General features: G+C 42.1%; 1 protein-coding gene across 9 annotated transcripts in view; it reads right to left on the bottom strand.

The window, feature by feature from the left end:
- The window catches only part of OSBPL3 (oxysterol binding protein like 3), a 146236-nt gene that overhangs the window by 84174 nt on the left and 55037 nt on the right, over nucleotides 1–7025 (bottom strand). The window contains exon 1 of one of the 9 annotated variants that reach the window (XM_006779000.2): nucleotides 6747–6821. The exons of the other annotated variants lie outside the window; for them this stretch is intronic. The gene's annotated coding sequence lies outside the window, so the exon portion shown is untranslated. Of the gene's footprint in view, nucleotides 1–6746; nucleotides 6822–7025 lie in introns of those variants that run through there. 9 annotated transcript variants of the gene reach the window in all.

The raw sequence follows: 7025 nt of genomic DNA, 5'->3' as shown, positions 1-7025 counted from the left end.
CAGGAAAGTCAAGAGTTTAGCTGAAGTTAGCAGAATGAATCTTCCAGTGGGCTTCTCCAGCACATTTGGCATCCATTCTAGGGGAGAAAGCATCATCTATAACCTCTTCCTGGCAATCCATAATATTGATCCTACTTTCCTAGCAACCTTACCTAGCAATTCACCTTTAGGGTCCAGATTTCCACAGGCCTGCTTCTTTAAAGCAAAATATTCCCTTCTGGAATCATGTTTTAATCCTGAGAACCACCCTTACCTACTGGGTGAGATGAATCAGGTGATCCTACCTCTGTCCAGGTTTTAAGGTTTCAGGTTTACTTTGCTTAGTCCTCAGAGCTGCACGATGGCAAACAGCAACATGGTGTTATAACCACCAAGATTCCCAAGGTTGTGTTGTTTGTCTTTATGAATTACCGAAGTCCTCCTTTACTGTTATTGGTCTTATTTTTGCTATGCTTAGTGTTCCCCATCCAATCAAGTTGTAATGTTATTTTTTCCTTCCCATCAAGTTCAGCTGAATGCTCTGAATCAGGTTAGCAAATCTCTTGACAAACATACTTGCCCTCAAAGATGTCAAGAACCTACTCCACAAACCAAACCCCGTTTGCAAGCACTATCTGTGCTACAGTTATTTGTGCACTTTCCTTAGCCTCTTCCAATCCCTGGGAAGGTAGAAACAACACGTCCTCCTACTCCCCCTCCAGTCCTTCAGCTTCCTATCATGACTTTATAGGACTGGGGATACATTTGAGGTTTCTTGCGACAGTATTTTTACCCAAACCAATGAACAGAGGTAAAAAGCAGTAGTTCTGGAATTTGGGCAAGTTATTATCATGCCTTGGCTTGTTATTTATCAATAACCATTCTCCCTTTCCTTTCTATTTTCAAGTTCTAGGAGTATATTATCCTCTCCAGAAATAACCCCATATTCTTCAATAGGCCTAATGGCAGAGATGCATTCCTCAGGTCATTGTCACCTTCTCCAGGGGAGGACCGTCTTATACTTCACACATACACACACACACACACACACACACACTCTCTCTCTCTCTCTCATTCCGTGATCCCAAGAGCCACTCTAAAGCAGGATGACTGAATGTTCTGATTGGAGAGGGATGGGACTACAAGTCAATGACAAGCCCTCTACTCTTAAATGATAAAGTCAGAAATGGGCTGAGTTTCCTCTTCCTTCTACAGTTCAGTTACTCTTCCTTGTCCTCCCATGTCTCACGAGGAAGAAACACTATGGATAAATGTGGGCTAATAAAGGAAGCCATAGTGCAAAGACAAGGGGACAAGGAGAACTGCCATGCTGATGAGAAGTCAACTCAGTGCAGACCTATAAAGTACTTACTATGCGTCCACAGCTGTGCCAACCCTTAAGGGATGGAACTAAATGGCAGATGCTTAATCCACGGAGGAGATTACTCTGATCAAGGAGAGAAGATGTCCACAATGAACAAGAACTCAGCTCAGGGTGGAAAATCTTGTAGGCGTTGTGGACAGTCAGAGGGAAGAGCTCAGTGAGGCTGGAGCTGTGAGTGGAAGTCTGAAAGAGGTTGCCTGTGGGGAGACTTACAGGTGTGGGTAGGACTTGAGTAGGTAGACAGGAATATGGAGAGTGGGGTGGGCACCCACGCAATATTTCACAAGCCTGGCTGCAGGCCAGGATCATTCTGGGGAGCTTCTTAAAAATACCAAAGGCTGGGACTACTCTATACCATGCATCAGACCCTCTGGGATGAGGCCTGGCAAAGGCGTTTTGCAAGCTCCCCAGGTGATTCTGAGACACAGTGAGGGTGAAGAACCACTGCCCAAAATCTTGCATCCACCCAGAGATGATAGGAAGATTTATTCCAGAGAACTGCCTCCTTTCATTTTAGTATTTAATTTCATTCAAGTGTCTACTTCTACTGCAACTAAATTTACATCAAATTAAAATGCAAAGAGGACATGACTGAGCAGTTTAAAGGGTACGAAGAGAGCGAGAGCGTCCCCCCAAGAACTATAAATAACATCTTGTGGTTTGAATTTTATCAGTGGGTGTTGTTAGCCTCCCTCACCTGACAACTACTGGCGGAAGGAGGGTAGAATTTTAACAACTAGCAACCACAGAGTGCATTTCAATTACTTATCTAAAAAGACTGTCAATTAAGTCACTGTGAAATATGAAGATGAATTTTAAAAACTTCCCATTTCCTATAAAAACTCTACTAGTCGGTCTTTTCAGAAATGTAAACATTAAGCTAAGAATGAATAAAGCTCCATAAGCCCTAACTGAACGTTCTCAAATAACAAGAAACTAAACACCCAATGGTTAATGTTTCAAATGTACACACTTCGAGTTTGTTTGTCTACCTCACTAAGAACCACCCTAGGACAGAGAATCTAAGCGTAAACAAATTCTACAAAGTGAATTCTCCGAGTTATATTTTGGGGGCATCCTTTTCAAACAATGCTTTGCAAAAGGCCGGGAAGAAAGCAAGGAATCACTACTTTAGTGAATGTAGGTAGTTGGGGAAGGGGGTACCAGGACACCCCAACTCACTTCCAGGGAAGGTTTGCTGCAGGAAAATGGACATACAACACTTTTAAACTATGCAAGCTGAAAAAAGTATAAGGAGAAATAGAAGGAAAAGACAGAGAAAACAGGCTAAAATATTAGGTGGTTTTTGCTAGACTAGAGCTCGAAAGGCAAGAAAGATGTAAAAGCACCTCTATTACTAACGCCCACAATACAATGGTCATTCTCTCCCTCCAGTAGAGCGTATAGATCAGAAGCAGTTTGAAGACTGGCTTATTCTGTTTTTGTTTTATAAATGTCCTAAAACTGGCACAGAACCTGGCACATGGCAGATTATTTATCAAATCGGTGTCCCTCCCCCTTACACTAGCTACAACGAGATTTTTACTAAAACTTATTTGATCTCAAATAGGGAGAGACATATTCTAAAATATCCATTTATCAAACTTAAAAATTTTAGAGATAGATGGATTCTAATTGTTTAGAAGTTTGCACGAAATGAGAATGGCGCAAAAGAGTAATAAGTAATAGAAATTACAAATAAGAAAACCTAAGGCAAAATGGGAGGAGTAAATAATGTCATGAAAAGTCTAGCTGGATTAGGTCAGACTTGGAAGGGGGCTCCCTGGTCAACAAACCTAACCTCCCTCCCTTAGAAAGCCATTTACACGAAGCACACAGGGTAGTGTAAGGGCCAGGTGGCTCATCAGGGTGTATCTGAGAGTGACAGGCCACAAATGGGATGCTGGAAATCTAAAACCAGGCACAAACATTAAGAACCTTTTAACACAAACCTCAAAATGTCTCACATATCACTTGGCATTTGTCTGCAATAGCCTTAGCAGTGGTTGACAGTGAGTTCTCAGTGGGTACCTGAGCCACAGAGAACTTCTCTTACTAAGGCCCTGGGGTCAATCGGTGCGCGTCCATCCACCTAGGACAGATCCCAGGACCCTTCATCAAGAACACACACCCGGAAGGGGAAGTGGGAACCGAAGTAAAAGTCCTAAGCAGGTACATCTAATTATTATGAAATGGCAGTTTTATTATTAAATTCAAGAGCCCAAATCCCGAGAACCACTCAGTCCTTCGGTAAGAACGGCCTTGGCCAGAGAGCTGTCTGGTTGATCCTGCAGCGCAAAGATCTAGTCTGGGTGGTACACAAGATTCCCCGAGGGCGATCCTGGCCCTGAAGCCACGTGGTTAATACGGAGGCCAGTGCTTCACTATTGGAGTGCAGCAGAATAACTGAAAGCAGGAGGAGGGAGGGAGAAAAGACAGGAGACCATCTCACTGGGGCTGTAATGGTCATGCAATGAAAGATCAGCACATAAATCAGAGCTACCCAATAGAACGTTAGGTGCCATCTGACTCAGCAGCCTCTAGCCACATGTGGCTACGGAGCCCTTCAAGTGTGGCCAGTGCTGCCCAGCCGGCATGGCTCAGTGGTTGAGCATCAACCTATGAACCAGGAGGTCATGGTTTGATTCCTGGTCAGGGCACATGCCCAGGTTGCAGGCTCGATCTCCAGTAGGTGGCGTGCAGGAGGCAGCCGATCAATGATTCTCTCTCACTGATGTTTCTATTTCTCCCTCTTCCTTTCTCTTCCTCTCTGAAATCAATAAAAATATATTTTAAAACAAACAAACAACAACAACAACAAATGTGGCAGTGCAACTAAGAAACTGAATTTTAAATTGGACTTAAGTTTAAATAATTTCAATTTAGATAGCCACATGTAGCTAGTACCTTCCATATCGGACAGCACAGCCTTAGACCGCACCATTCTGAGCCACTTACTGCCCCCTCCTTCCCTTCAGCACCAAGCGAGGACATCTCAGACATTTCTGCCCCCTGAAATCTCCCAGGTGTGTTCTCACTCCGTCGGCTCTGAAAATGCCCATGGCTGGCAGACAGACAGCTGAGTCACCTCCGTAAGCCATGATGGCCAAAGCTAAACTGTATCAAGTCATTTGGGAAATGTTCTTTCCCATTTCCTCCGTTGTTGGGAGAGAATGAACTAAAGGGTGACAAGGACTATTTGTTTTCCCCATGAGGTCAGCAGGGATTTTAATAATAAGCCCAACTTCAACTTATAAGTACTTCAAACTGTGTCAGTACAGAGATGAGCTGCACTAAAAGGATCAGACCTTCCGACTCTTACAGCCTCAATTGAAAACCATTGGGAATGTTGCAAAAAGATGTGTGAAGTCCATGTGTCATTTAGGAATAAAATGGCTAAGGAAGATACTCAGTCTTTAAAAAATATTCTGTGACATGAAACAAAAGATGATATTTCAGAACAAAGAAAATATTATCAGTTCAAACAATGACCGGATGCTATTTTTTTTGATAGATGTAAATATTTAACACTTTCTACTATCTTTACATGGCAGCAAAATCCACCCTCAGCCAGCCAGATCCTTTTCCCAGAGTGGGTGGGGGAGGATGTGGGGAGAATCCTAAGGGGATTCCCACACAATTTACAAAGTCCTAGAAACAGTTCAGCAAACCTGACCAGTAGCTGTCATTTGGCCTGCTAGCAAGCTGTGAATTTGGCAAGGAAATGAGAAATTCACAAAGAAAACAGGCAATTTCCCAACATTCAAGTGTTTCCATAATCTGGTGTCCAATCTACCAACTCAAACTTCTTTCAGTCACTGCCCAATATAATTCCACTATTTCAGGCCAACAGATATTCTTACGTAAAAGTTACCCATTCGAGACAGGCATTCTAGTAGAATATAAACTGGTACAGTTTCTTTAGCAGACAATTGGGCAATAGAAAAGTTGTCTTTCAAAAACAAATGTGACAGGTAACAATTCCCAAAGATAAAACAACTCAGGAAATATGCATCCAGAAGCCCTTTCTTAAAAAACTTAATGACTCAGGACGAGGAAGCCCACCAAATAGTAAATTATTAGGAAGGGCAAAGCCATGGGAAAGACTGACAGTTGAAAGTGCATTGATTAGAATTAAATGTGTGGGGGAGTAACCAGAGGAATTATAGCTACTGAGTGTTGAAAGTATAGATTCTAACAAAATAAAAATAAAACAAATGAAAAACATGTGAAATCAGGGGAGGGACCCTGAGCGATTGTCTGCTATGTGGTTATAGCCAGCTCAGCCCATTCTGACTCCCACGCCTCTCTCCTGGGAACCAGGAAAATGAATCCACTAGTATAAGAAATAGTCTTTCAGGAAATTGGCCATTTCTTTACCTTTTGTTAAATTCTAAGTAAGATCAAATATTTTACTTTAAAACTATGTTTAGTTTCAGCTCAATCTTTTACAATTATTTCTGCCTATTGTCTATCTATCCATCTCTCTATTCGTCTCTCTCACCATATGTATAGAGGCAAGCTTGAAATAAATGTTAACATGGGTTATTTTCTGGTTAAGACTTTTGGGTAATATTTTAATTTCCCTTTGACGAAAAAGAGGCCACATACCAAACTTAACAAGCTCAGGGGAGGCCTGCATGGCAGATCTTAGAAACTCAGAGACCTACAGCAACCGTACAGGAAGGTCTGAAATTAAAATTTCCAAACTGAAAACAAGTCATGGCAGGTAGTCATGCCCTAAACTGGTATCTGCCTTGACAAAGGTCAGTCTTCATCTTAACTGAGACTGACTATCATCTTTTTGCATCTAGGACAACCTACCTTTGGAATGTCAGAGTAATCCCTTTTCCCAGGGCACAGTTTCTCAACAAAGCATGAGACCAGGGAACTTGTTGCCCAAATACCATTTCCATGTGCTGTCAATGTTAACTGTTAACTATCGTACCCCAACCAGAGTAAAAGGAGTATGTGTCTCCCGGTTTTACTCTTTAAACAATCCCAGAGATTTCCCCACTTTGCTTTCTCCCACCTCCCTAATCTACCAACAGATTTCATTTAATACTCCTTATGCCTTGCTACTTTGAAAGAAAGTAATGTATAAAATCAACTGCAAAACTGCCATTCTCCAAACACTTTCTCCATCGGTTCAGGTTTTGCTTTCCAGCCATTGTTGTAGATTTAGCTCAAATAAATTCATTAAAATTCTCGACAAGTTTTGGATGTTTCCAACGTCGACAGACTTTTTTTTTACTTGCTTTTTAAAAATAAGGAACACAAATTACTGAACTACAACGAAAACAGCCATTGCTTTTCTGTTCTGTATGGTTCCTTTTCCTAAAATGGTCACCTGGTCCACACTTCTCATTTTCTCAGTACTCACCAATCTCAGATCCTGACTCAAACACCTCCAGCAGTCCTCATTCTCTGGCCCTCTTTTCAACAGTAGGCTCCAAGAAGAGAGAATCTGCATAGGTCACACCTCTCCCCGTCATCAAGCTGGGGATTGCAGAAACCTCCCAAGAATGTAGATAAGAAACTCAGTGGCTTAAAGGTCTTTTAACTGGAGGTGCGAATGGAAACTATTGACACTGGGAATCCCAGCTGTGCTGTTGTTACACCACAATGGTGACTCGCCAACACACACAAAGTAGATTTCCTG

The sequence above is a fragment of the Myotis davidii genome, unplaced genomic scaffold (genome assembly GCF_000327345.1).
Source record: "Myotis davidii unplaced genomic scaffold, ASM32734v1 scaffold168, whole genome shotgun sequence".
Taxonomy (NCBI): Eukaryota; Metazoa; Chordata; class Mammalia; order Chiroptera; family Vespertilionidae; genus Myotis; species Myotis davidii.
Note: the sequence above shows the minus strand (reverse complement) of the source record. Positions and strands in the feature narration are given on the sequence as shown.